This window comes from Hyla sarda, chromosome 5 (genome assembly GCF_029499605.1).
Source record: "Hyla sarda isolate aHylSar1 chromosome 5, aHylSar1.hap1, whole genome shotgun sequence".
In the NCBI taxonomy this organism is placed as follows: domain Eukaryota; kingdom Metazoa; phylum Chordata; class Amphibia; order Anura; family Hylidae; genus Hyla; species Hyla sarda.
Genome location: NC_079193.1, coordinates 113,959,910 through 113,973,160, shown reverse-complemented (window position 1 = coordinate 113,973,160; position 13,251 = coordinate 113,959,910).

Genomic DNA, 13,251 nt, shown 5'->3' with positions numbered 1-13,251 from the left:
CCTTATATATAGCTTCTCTTGAGACAGTTTCTTTAAAGCATCCTTGTGGTGGCCAAAGCATTTTCCAAAATATGTTGGAGGGTATCTTTTTGGTTCTGGGTTCTCCTGTCTCCAGATGTCATCCAAACCCGGTACTGACAATTTGATCATTGTCATCTTCCAACCGCGGGATGCTGAGGAATGGGTAGCCTTCCTCATTAGAAGCATTGGTCATCTGGTCATCTCTTTGTGGTGAGCTTGGATTCATATGGATAATTGGAGGTGCAGGGGTGCAGCGGGGTTACACTGCCACCAATCTGCTAAATGGAAAATAAACAGGTTTAGAGTCCCTTTCCAACAATACAATTTTAGTATCACCAGGCCCATCAGAGATTCTCTCTCTCCCTTCTGCCTGTGCTGATCAGTGGACCTTGGTAAAACCCAACACTAGACACAGTTGAACTCCACTCTGCATATCCAAACTCAACCATTGCTAACTAATTTGTGATTGTGAGTGTTACCTCAGTCCCTCTAGGCATATTGCCTTCTAGTGGAAGAACTAGCTTTTGCTAAACCTCCCCCCCACCTCTTGAAAAATCAAAGTGGTTAGTTAGTTTATTACTAATTTGTTTTCCCCACAAATTTGGGGAGGCTCCTGTAAATGTCAAACTAAACTAACAAAAAGACAAAACAAATGAAACATTATTTACATGCAAAAGGAAGGTGGCAATTTTGTACTAGTTAGTCTCCCTTCCCCCGTTTGCTAAACATGCAGATACCTAAGTATCGACCTTTAATGGAATAGCTTGGGTGACTTTTGCCCGATCAACAGGGGGCATGGAAGTACAGTGGTCCCTCAACATACGATGGTAATCCGTTCCAAATGAACCATCGTTTGTTGAAACCATTGTATGTTGAGGGCAGGGGCGGACACAGACAGCAGAGGGCCCCTGTGCAAAGAATGTGCCTGGGCCCCCCCCCCCAGCACTGTGCCCCCTCATGTACCTAGACCCCACCAGAGTGCCTCCACTTACCCCGCCCGTGTAGTGTCGCCACTTGCCTTGTCCACCACAGGTGGATGGAACGGCTCCTGAGGTGGGCTCCGGGTGGCCCCTGTCCCTCTCAGTGTGCGGACCAGGCCCCATGAGTACTCCCCCGGGTCAGCCTGACCCGTATCTAGCTGGAAGGCAGAGGGCAGTGCTCCCCTTTACACTCGCACCCCTTGACTTAACACGACACCCCTTGGCACCCCCTGGTTCCTTGGCTCCTTAGTAATAGAAGTGACTTACAGGCAGGGCCAGACTGGGACCAAAAATAGGCCCAGGTATTTTAAAATAAACAGCCCATTTTTATAGTGGGCGTCTGACTCATGGGACCCCCACCAATCACCTTGGTTCAAGTGGCTCCCCAGATGTTGGAAAGCTGCAACTCCCATCATGTCTGAAGTGACTACAGCTGATGGGACAGTCAGGAGACTACACAATGATATCAGTGACTACAGCTCTGATGGGACAGTTAGGAAAATACACAATGATATCACTGACCTGAGTGACGTCTTCTCTGTTGTCTTTACTTTTCTTCTTCCTCTGGTCCAGACACCAGGATTACTTCCATCTTCTCTGCAGAGTCTGACACCTGGACATCATTGATTCCTTAATTTGTCAGTAGATCCTCATCCTCTGTATGATGACAATAATCATTATAACTTTGCCAAATACTGTACCCCCTGAATATAATACTGCCAACTACTGTACCCCCTGAATACTGCCAACCACTGTACCCCTGAATATAATACTGCCAAATACTGTACCAACCACTGAATCATCCCATACACCCCACGCACTCCATCCTCAGTCTCCTCATCACCCCATACACCCCACGCACCCAATCCTCAGTCTCCTCATCACCCCATGCACTCCATTCTCAGTCTCCTCATCACCCCCATATACCCCACGCACCCCATCCTCAGTCTCCTCATCACCCCATGCACTCCATCCTCAGTCTCCTCATCACCCCATACACCCCACGCACTCCATCCTCAGTCTCCTCATCACCCCATAGACCCCATGCACTCCATCCTCAGTCTCCTCATCACCCCATACACTCCATCCTCAGTCTCCTCATCACCCCATGCACTCCATCCTCAGTCTCCTCAACACCCCCATACACCCCTCGCACTCCATCCTCAGTCTCCTCATCACCCCATATACCTTAAGCACCTCATCATTATTACACAGCTCACACACCCCCACCCCCCGGTCCTTCTCATCAGGGCGCCGTCAGAAATTTTGGGGCCCCTTACACAGGTCAAGGCCCCCTTCAACCCCTCCCCGCCCTCAGGTAATTTTTAGATTGCATATACTTACCAATGCTGTGCCATAGCACAGAATTGATCAGTGTTATTGGCGCTACCTTACTACAGGCTGTTGAAGCTTTCTGCACTAATGGAGCACAGATCAGACAAGCCGGAGGCAGATAGGTACCCTCCGCTGAGTTGATCGGGACACCACAATTTTGCTGTGGTCCTGATCAGCTCCTCTGGGCTATCTGGCAACCTATTTTCATACTTTTAGATGCTGCAATGAACTTTGATTGTGGCATCTAATGTGGTTAATGCTGGACATCACCCTGATTGGTGAACTCTGGCATTAGCCACATGTCCCAGCTCTAACCAACCGGTTATGAAGCATAGAACTGGAGGGGGGCAGGACGTACATTTACACCCTGCAACCTTAAGGAAATACACATATACAGCCTCATATGCGTACACAGCCTCCATTGCAAGAATCCTTGTCAGTTATTTTATGTATTTGCATGTATTCAGAATTAGTAGTGTTAGTTTTGTAGTCACACTCATTATTAGTATATTATTGAGAGTTTTAGCGCACTCCAAAACATCAATGTCAGCCACTATACACAAACACTGCCACTATATAGACACACACTGCCATCATACACACATATACAGCCACTATATACACATACACTGCCACTATATAGACACACACTGCCATCATACACACATATACAGCCACTATACACAAACACTATATAGACACACACTGCCATCATACACACATATATAGCCACTATATACACATACACTGCCACTATATAGACACACACTGCCATCATACACATATACAACCACTATACACAAACACTATATAGACACACACTGCCATCATACACACATATATAGCCACTATATAGACACACACTGCCATCATACACACATATACAGCCACTATATACACATACACTGCCACTATATAGACACACACTGCCATCATACACACATATACAGCCACTATATACACATACACTGCCACTATATAGACACACACTGCCATCATACACACATATACAGCCACTATATACACATACACTGCCACTATATAGACACACACTGCCATCATACACACATATATAGCCACTATATACACATACACTGCCACTATATAGACACACACTGCCATCATACACACACATACAGCCACTATATACACATACACTGCCACTATATATACACACACTGCCCCTTTATACACACATATACAGCCACTATATACACATACACTGCCACTATATAGACACACACTGCCATCATACACACATATACAGCCACTATATACACATACACTGCCACTATATATACACACACACACTGCCATCATACACACATATACAGACACTATATACACATACACTGCCACTATATAGACACACACTGCCATCATACACACATATACAGCCACTATATACACATACACAGCTTCTATATACACACACTTCCCCTTTATACACACATGGCCATCATACACATACACAGCTTCTATATGCATATACACTGCTACTATATAGACACACACTGCCGTCATACACACATATACAGCCACTATATACACATACACTGCCACTATATATACACACACTGCCATCATACACACATATACAGCCACTATATACACATACACTGCCACTATATATACACACACTGCCACTATATGTACACACACTGCCATCATACACACATATACAGCCACTATATACACATACACTGCCACTATATATACACACACTGCCATCATACACACATATACAGCCACTATATACACATACACTGCCACTATATACACACACTGCCCCTTTATACACACATATACAGCCACTATATACACATACACTGCCACTATATATACACACATTGCCCCTTTATACACACATATACAGCCACTATATATACACACACTGCCCCTTTATACACACATGGCCATCATACACATACACAGCTTCTATATGCATATACACTGCCACTATATAGACACACACTGCCATCATACACACATGGCCATAAATAAATACACTGCCTCTATATACACACACTGCCCCTGTATACACACATGGCCATCATACACACACACAACTTCTATATACACATACACAGCTTCTATATAAACATACACAGCTGCTTTATACACACACTGCCATCATACACACACACTCTGCCCCCATACACACACACACACACACAGCCATCATACACTGCCCCATACAAGTAAGTACCTGTGTGCAGTGTAACCTGCTGCTCCGCTCCTCTATTGCAGGCAGTGGGCAGGAAGAGGAGGGACACGTGAGCTGACATCACTGGCCAGCTACTGCTGGTAACTGAGAGCCGCACACAGGCATGTCTCATACCAACAGCAGCCCCTGACATTTTAAAGTGACAGAGTTCTGCCCTCCGGACGGCGCTCCCTCTCGCTCCAGCCCCCGCTGGCCAGTCTGGGCAACAGACAGGGCAGGGCTGGAACATAAGAAAAAAGAATGTGATGTAGTCAGTCAGTGTACAGTAAGGCTTCAGCCGTCAGTGAGTGACAATCACTCACTGACTCGCAAGAAAGAGTGTTGGGGCCAGTCGGGCGTCCCTGAGGGTCCGGGCCCCTTACTGGGGTACCGGTTGTACCCCCCGATGACGGCCCTGCCTGTCCGTCTCGCCCGGCCGGTTTAAAGGTAAATTACTGCTGTCAGCGGCAGGTCCGGGACCTGTTGCTGCAGCATTTAGTATGAAGTACTGGCAGGGGGCCCTGCAGGGGCCCAGACTGTGAGGCCCAGGCTGTGACCTGGGCCATTAGATGGGCCCCCTAACACGCTGGGCCCCTGTGCAGCCGAACCGGCTGAACAACTGATATGTCCGCCCCTGTTTGAGGGATCCGTGCAATGTAAAGTATAGGAGGTAATACTCACGTGTCCCCACCGCTCCGGACCCATCACCGCTGCCCTAGATGTCGCCCTCCATCGCTGTCGCAGCGTCCCCGGGGTGTCCCAGTCGCTCCGGAATGTCTCTGCTGCCCGGGATCCTCGCTCTCCGTCACTGCCATCATGTTTATACTCATGCCGCTAAGCATGCTGCTACGCACGCCGCTCCTATTGGATGATGGGACGGCATGCGCGACGACGTCATGCCGTTGAAGGAGAGCAGGGGACCCTGAAGAGGACGCGCCGGAGCCCCACACGGCTCACGGTAAACGGCTATCCAGCAGCAGCTGAAGTAGTCTGCGCTGCTGGATAGTCGTTTATGCGATGGCCCCGACATACAAAAGCATTGTATGCTGATGCTGCCTTCAACATGCGATGGCCTCTGAGAGGCCATTGTATCTTGAAATGATCGTATGTCGGGGCCTTTGTAGGTCGGGGGGGGGGGGGGGTCACTGTATATACGGTTTCTGTAAGAGTATTGCTACTTGTGCACATAACTCCTTAACTTACCTTGAACCTTTTGTAGGAACATGTATTTTGTAACGTCATCTTTCATGGGAATAGACAAGTGAGGTTTATTGGGGAAGCTTAGCGGTTTCTCTGGAAAACGTTGCTTGGAGGAAGAATGTATATTTATGGATTTACCTGGTTCCCTCTGCGTCATGTTTCCAGTAGAATAACAACTCGTGGAGATATGCCCACTAAGACCCCCTCTATTACATTTAGCTGGACAGTATTTACTTTGAATTTTGTTACCATGTGCTTTACAGTATCTAGCAATATGGCCTACAACACCACATGCAAAACAAGTCTTTACCATTTTAGCTGTATATGCTTTCTTGGTGTCATCCCTCATAGATGATCTATACCGCTTCACTGCTAAAGACACATTTCTAAAATCTCCTAATCTGCTCCAATTCGCTTTGTACTTTACATTGTTGCTATTCAATTTCTGTAATTCAAAACCAGCACTGGGAACATCTACAATCTCACTCTCTAGCACCCCCTTATTTGCGCTTGATGAAACACAGAGCTTTTCAGAGGGTAAATCTGCTGTGGAATGTGGCTGGGAAGAGGCCAGACCTGATACCATTTTGGGGAACTCGCTTTTCATACCAGTATCTAATTGTGACCTAATACCAGTTTTATTCCTCAGCTCCTGGATCTCAGCATAAGACTGAGCCAGTTTTTCATCAGTATCTATACATTGGTTTTCCCATACCAGTAACTCTGATTCCAGCATGCGTATCTGCCTATCTCTATCAAGGATACTCTGGGTTTTGACCAGCAACTCTTTCTCAAGTGCCTCATTTTTCTGCACCTCACATTTTAGGGCATGTAAAAGAATCCAACCAACCTGAGCCGCAGCTCGGCTCTAATTTTTGGGATAAACCCCTAAATCAAGCTTCAGAGCCATGCCTCATATCTCTTCCCCCATCTCTGGGTACACCGGTGCACCATAACACCATAACATACGAGCTCTTCTGCTATAAAACTCCATTTTCCCATAGTGGTAGCCCAAGGTGGTACAGCCCCAAATTTGGGCCTTCTATCCTCCATCAACGCACTCAACTTCTTCCTAAGGAAACTCATTCTGAACAACAGAATCTCAAACACAATCAGATGGTGGGACAATCACACCTGTTTGCAATAAGCCTAACTAGTATATATTGTACCACTAACACATACACAAACTGGCTATATTGAGATACCTTGAACAAGCACTTGTGTGTATGCCCTCTCACACTAGTGAAACACGGAAAATATAGTGTAGAGTTACAGCACACACAACTAAGGTACAATCACAATCTAGCAACACATGTACAACAGGAGACTTTCTATATGCTTTACAATCTGTGTCTAATAACTTTCATGTATGCAATACAACCAACCATTACCTACAAAAGCAGTGCTATTGATTACCAGTGACAATCACTAATGCATTACAAGTTACCCTTAAAAAAGGAACACAAAGCAACAGTCTATAGTGTATAACTAGTACAGTGTTACACGTGATAACTACATCTAACAGATTAGCCTATTGTATCATACAACAAAATCTGTAAGAGCTTCCTCCTGTCCAAGGTTATAATCCTTAGGTCACAGTTTATGAATAAGTCTCTTGTAGACTCACCCAATTACACTGGGAACTAGGGCTGGGCGGTATGACCAAATATGTGTATCACAGTATTTTTTTTTTTTTTACTAACGGCGGTTCCACGGTATATAACAGTATTTTCTCACCCCCCCCCAATCATGTGACCCGCGCACGGTGTTCGGCTCCCCCCCTCAGATCATCTTACCCGCCAGCACTGTTCTGCTCCCTCCAACCCCCCCCCCCCACTAATGTGACCCGCACGCGATGTTCGGCTCCCCCCCAAATCATCTGACCCGCCAGCACTGTTCTGCTCCCCCCAATTAATGATCAGACCAGTGGGGTACCACTCACAGATGTCAAGCACTGCCCTCCTCCTCTTTGTTGGGGGCCGCCGGGCGCTGGAACTCACTGTACGCCAGTGGTCTCCAAGCTGTGGACCTCCAGCTGTTGCAAAATTACAACTACATATGCTGAGAGTTGTAGTTTTGCAACAGCTGGAGGTCCGCAGGTTTGAGTCTACTGCTGTATTCGGTATAGCTATGCCCGGGCTGCAAAAGATACAGAAATAAACTTTTAACTCACCCACCTCGGCCGCACGCAGGGGACGGGGACTGGGACTGGGACTGGAACTGGAACGTGGACAGCCGTCAGCCGATCACCGGCCGGAGCGATGTCCCGCCCCGCCCTGGCCAGTGATAGGCTGAGCCCACTGTCATTTAAGAAACCGGCTTCTTACATGACAGTGGGCTCAGCCTATCACTGGCAGGGGCGGGACATCGCTCTGGCCGGTGATAGGCTGAGTCTACTGTCAAGCCGGTTTTTGACATGACAGTGGGCTCAGCCTATCACTGGCAGGGGTGGGACATCGCTCCGGTCGGTAATAGACTGAGCCCACTGTCAAGCCGGCTTCTTAATGACAGTGGGCTCAGCCTATCACTGGCAGGGGCGGGACATCGCTCCGGCCGGTGATAGGCTGACGGCTGTCCGGCGTTCCAGTGCCGACCTAGGTAAGTTAAAAGTTTATTTTCTTTATCTTTTGCAGCCGGCATAGGGATACAGCGTACAGCAGTGGTCTCCAACCTGCGGACCTCCAGCTGTTGCAAAACTACAACTTGTAGTTTTGCAACATCTGGAGGTCCGCAGGTTGGAGACCACTGGCGTACAGTATAGAGTTCCAGCACCGGTGTCGGCCGCAACAAAGAGGAGGAGGGCAGTGCTTGACATCTGTGAGTAGTACCCTGCTGGGCTGATAATTAATTGGGGGAGGGGGGGGGGCAGAACAGCGCAGGCGGGTAACATAGGATTAGTTCCCCGATGTGGGGACAACGCTGGGCTGATGATACATTCCCAAAGAGAGGGACCCAACCGGTATTGCGGTATGGGCTAAAATTCATATCTTGCAGCCCAAAAATTTCGGTATTCGGTATGAGCCGGTATACCGCCCAGCCCTACTGGGAACATATACAAATTTTATCAAAAAGGTACACCAAATTAGAAAAGTAATTAAACTATTATTGTCAATATGGTTATTAACTGCCAATATTCAATTTCCGGCAAAATCCTGCCGACTACACCATTTGTTGCGGTTCTAGGGTGATAATCCTGTCTGCAGTTCCACTTATTGTGGAAAATCCTGCTGACTACACCAATTGTGGTTTTTAGCATAAGAGTACAACAAACATGCCCCTCCCCCGACCATGTGCTTTCTTTGGTAGAGTCCCCAAAATGGCCACCAACTCTATGAAACGGAAGCAGGAAGTACAGGCTAAATTTATAGGGCCTAAATATGTTTGTAAACACCCAGAAACACTGATTAAGTTTTGTACAACTATGAAATAATTGTACCAGGTATTTTGGCAGAAATGTCATGTACCAGCAGTGTATACCCACCAAATTAACAATCACTCGGTAACCAGCAAAGTTGATAACATTTAATAAAACATTAATTAGCTAAATCAAATAAGACATACATACAAGCATTAATACAATAGTACATACTCTATGTTTAGCAAACTAGCATGAATCTACCCAAGTGATACATGAATATTTAGTGTAGAAATGATACAATCAATATATTTATCCATCCCAGGCTAAGGAGCAGAAGATGCTCCCCTCTTGAAGGACCATCCAAAAAGAGGCAGAGGGCCATATGATTTCCAGTGAAATCCCCTAATGCCCCACCCCTTTGGCTTAGTGTCCAGCTACTCCCCTCACATGAAGTGGATAAACAGGTTCTTTAGCCCTGCCTACTGTGGCTGTATTTGAAACAAAGGAAAGGTATGCTAAATGGAATATAATGGATGTAAAAACACATAATTTCAATATCCATAACACCGGTGGAAAACTTTTTTTTTTTTTTTTTTACAATCAACTGGTGCCAGAAAGTTATACAGATTTGTAAATTACTTCTATTTAAACATCTTAATCCTTCCAGTACTTATCAGTTGCTGTATGCTCCAAGGGAAGTTCTTTTATTTTTGAATTTGTTTTCTGTCTGACCACAGTGCTCTCTGCTGACATCTCTGTCCATGTCAGGAACTGTCCAGAGCAGGATATGTTAGCTATGGGGATTTGCTCCTGCTCTGGACAGTTCCTGACATGGACAGAGGTGTCATCAGAAAGCACAGTGGTCAGACAGAAAATTAATTTGAAAAGAACTTTCTCTGAAGCATACAGCAGCTGATAAGTACTGCAAGGATTAAAACTTTTAAATAGAAGTCATTTACAAATCTGTTTAACTTTCTTTTAATTTAAAAAATAATAGTTTTCCACCGGACTACTCCTTTTAACTCCTTCACTGTCCATTTTCCTACTAAATTCTGCCTTTTAACCCAGGCTGAAAACCATGGTTTGTTGCCTGGGTCAAAAGCTGGATATTTTTGGAAATAAGCTTACCAGTCACTAACTGACTTCATTTGGCTCATTTAGATGAATGGGGTATGGCATGGATCCAGAAGCGATATGGTAACAGGTGTTTTTGAAATTCTCCCGCCATACCTGGCTGTTTATGTAATATAGAAGGGGTAAGGCAGAATCTCTGTTGGCCTCAAAGTATTTTCACTGGGCCATGCAAATGCAAGTTAATTATATAATTTTGTATGCTATACAGCAGGCTTTTGGCTCCTGAGGCTGGTCAACACACATTAATATATAAACGGTCTGCGTGCTAGGAGTAGGGACAGGAAAACCTTGTGTGTGGCAGCAGTACTGACAGGCTTATACACAGGGACTACTGGTGCCTACTGTACAGTCCACACTGATTTGTAACCGTTGAGCATTACTGTTATTCTGGGGCCGGGCTGCAAGGGGCACTGGTCTCACTCAGTTCCTCCTTATTTCACTGGTAAAAGTTGGGATGGAAGGAGATGAAGCAGACCCCAAAGAGCAGAATGAATGAGTTTTTGAGTTGTGGGGACCTGGGGAGGGGTAATGTATTTTCCCAGTGCCAGTTTTTTTTTTTTGCACTATTTCCCACATTATTTCATATCATCATGCCTCGCCCTGACAGTATCTTCTATGTCCAGCTATTTCACAGATAGTAGCAGTCAGATAGAGTGAGAGGACTCATGTGTTGGGTTAATCTTCACTCATGAGTGTGTAGGGCATGGGTGTCAAACATGCTGCCCGTGGGCCCGGCAAAGATATTCATTGCTCTGGCAAGGGCCGGATCATCATTGGCGCTCCTGAGGCACCTGCTCCGGGCCCCGTGCCCGCAGGGGGCCCCGTCACATTCGGGGCATCCCTTTTTCGGGACACAAGGATGCCCCAGTTACCTCTTTGCGGCCCCGCGTAAACTTTAAAATCACAGGGGCCGCCGGGAGGTAGCGCACGCAGGGACATCACTGACGTCCCATGTGTGCGCCCATAGGAGAAGAGCGGAGCAGTGAGGAGGACGTGCGGGTATGGTAAGTCACCACTCACCAGTACGTCCTCTTCAGTTTTCCGACCACCGCTCCTCAGGCCCGTTGGCCATAGCAGTAGATCGTGACCCCGGACTGGAGGAGTGGGGGTCAAAACACTGAAGTGGGGCAGTAAACAGGAATACAGCCTCCAGCCATACACTGTATATGGCTGAAGGCTGTATGTCTGTGGGGGAACTGTACTACACCTAATGTGGGGAACTATATTGCACCCAACGTGGGGAACTATACTGCACGTAATGTGGGGGAACTATACTGCACCTAATGTGGGGAACTATACTGCCAACCTAATGTGGGGGAACTGTACTGCACCTAATGTGGGGAACTATACTGCCAACCTAATGTGGGGGAACTGTATGGCACCTAATGTGGGGGAATTGAACTGCACCTAATGTGGAGGAGCAATACTGCACCCAATGTGGGGAACTATACTGCACCTAATGTGGGGGAACTATACTGCACCTAATGTGGGGAAAATGTACTGTACAGTCTTGTGCAGGGGGGCAGGGTCTTGTGCAGGGGGGCATGGGGTCTTGTGCAAAGGGGGGCATGGGATCTTGTGCAAAGGGGGTATGGAGTGTTGTACAAAAGGGGCATGGGGTCTTGTGAAGGGGGTCATGAGGTGTTGTGAAGGGGGTCATGAGGTGTTGTGCAGGGGGGCATGGGGTCTTGTGTAGGGTGGGCATGGGGTCTTGTGCAAAGGGGGCATGGGGCCTTGTGCAAAGGGGGCATGGGTTGTTGTGCAGAAAGGGGATTTTTTTTTTTTTTTGATGCGGCCCACATAAACTTAAACCTTGTTTTTTTGGCCCTTGTTTGCCTTTGAGTTTGACATGCTTGGTGTAGGGTTAATCTTCACTCATGAGTGTGTAGGGTTATTCTTCCTGATTTTACTGCTGGTAAGATTTTCTTTAAACCTTATGGGGGCCACTGCTGTTAAATGAAACATTTTACTCAGTTAAATTATTTAGGCTATATTTTCTCCATGTTTTTGGAATATTTTTTGGACATTAACAACCCAGGAGGGTACATTCATTTAAGGGTTCATTCAAACATACAGGATCTGCTGCATATTTTTGCTGCATGTTTTGTGGTAGCTGATTTTGCTACCCATTAACTTCAATAGGTAGCAAAATCAGCTGCACAAAATATGCTGCAAAATATGCAGCAGATCCTGTGTGTGTGAACGTACCCTAAGTCAGAAAAATACAAACTGAAAACTAGAATTTTTCTTACCATTAATGGGGTACTCTGGTGCTTAGACATCTTATCCCCTATCCAAAGGATAGGGGATAAGATGCCTGACCACGGGAGTCCCGCCGCTGGGGACTCCCGTGATCTTGCACGCGGGCACCCTGTTTGTAATCAGTCCCCGGAGCGTGTTCGCTCCGGGATTGATTATGGGCGATCACAGGGCGGGCAACGTGTGACGTCACGCCTGCGCCCCTGTGTGACGTCACGCTCCGCTCCTCAATGCAAGCCTATGGGAGGGGACGTGATAGCTGTCACGCCTCCTCCCATAGGCTTGCATTGAGCGGCGCAGGCGTGACATCACACGCCGCCCGCCCGGGGTGCTGCATGCAAGATCACGGGGGTCCCCAGCGGCGGAACTCCCGTGGTCAGGCATCTTATCCCCTATCCTTTGGATAGGGGATAAGATGTCTGAGCACCGGAGTACCCCTTTAAAGTGCTGCAGTCATTTAAATGAACTTTTTGACATGTCGCACAGACCTGCCCATACTTTAGCTTGGTCAAGGCCTCAGTGCTGAATATTAGTTAAAGGCAGGGGAAGCACATGGCATTGTGATTCACTGGTCCAATCAGCACGCAATCCCACTTATTTTAAGAGATAGGCTCCATTATAATCAGCACTTAGACCCTGACAAATCTGTGGTCTGTGGTCAAAAGTGAATTTCAATGACAGTACCACTTTTCTGAATTCAGTGGCAAAACTCCCTAGGTTCCCATAGTTGTATTTTTCAATCATAGTTACTATTCCTT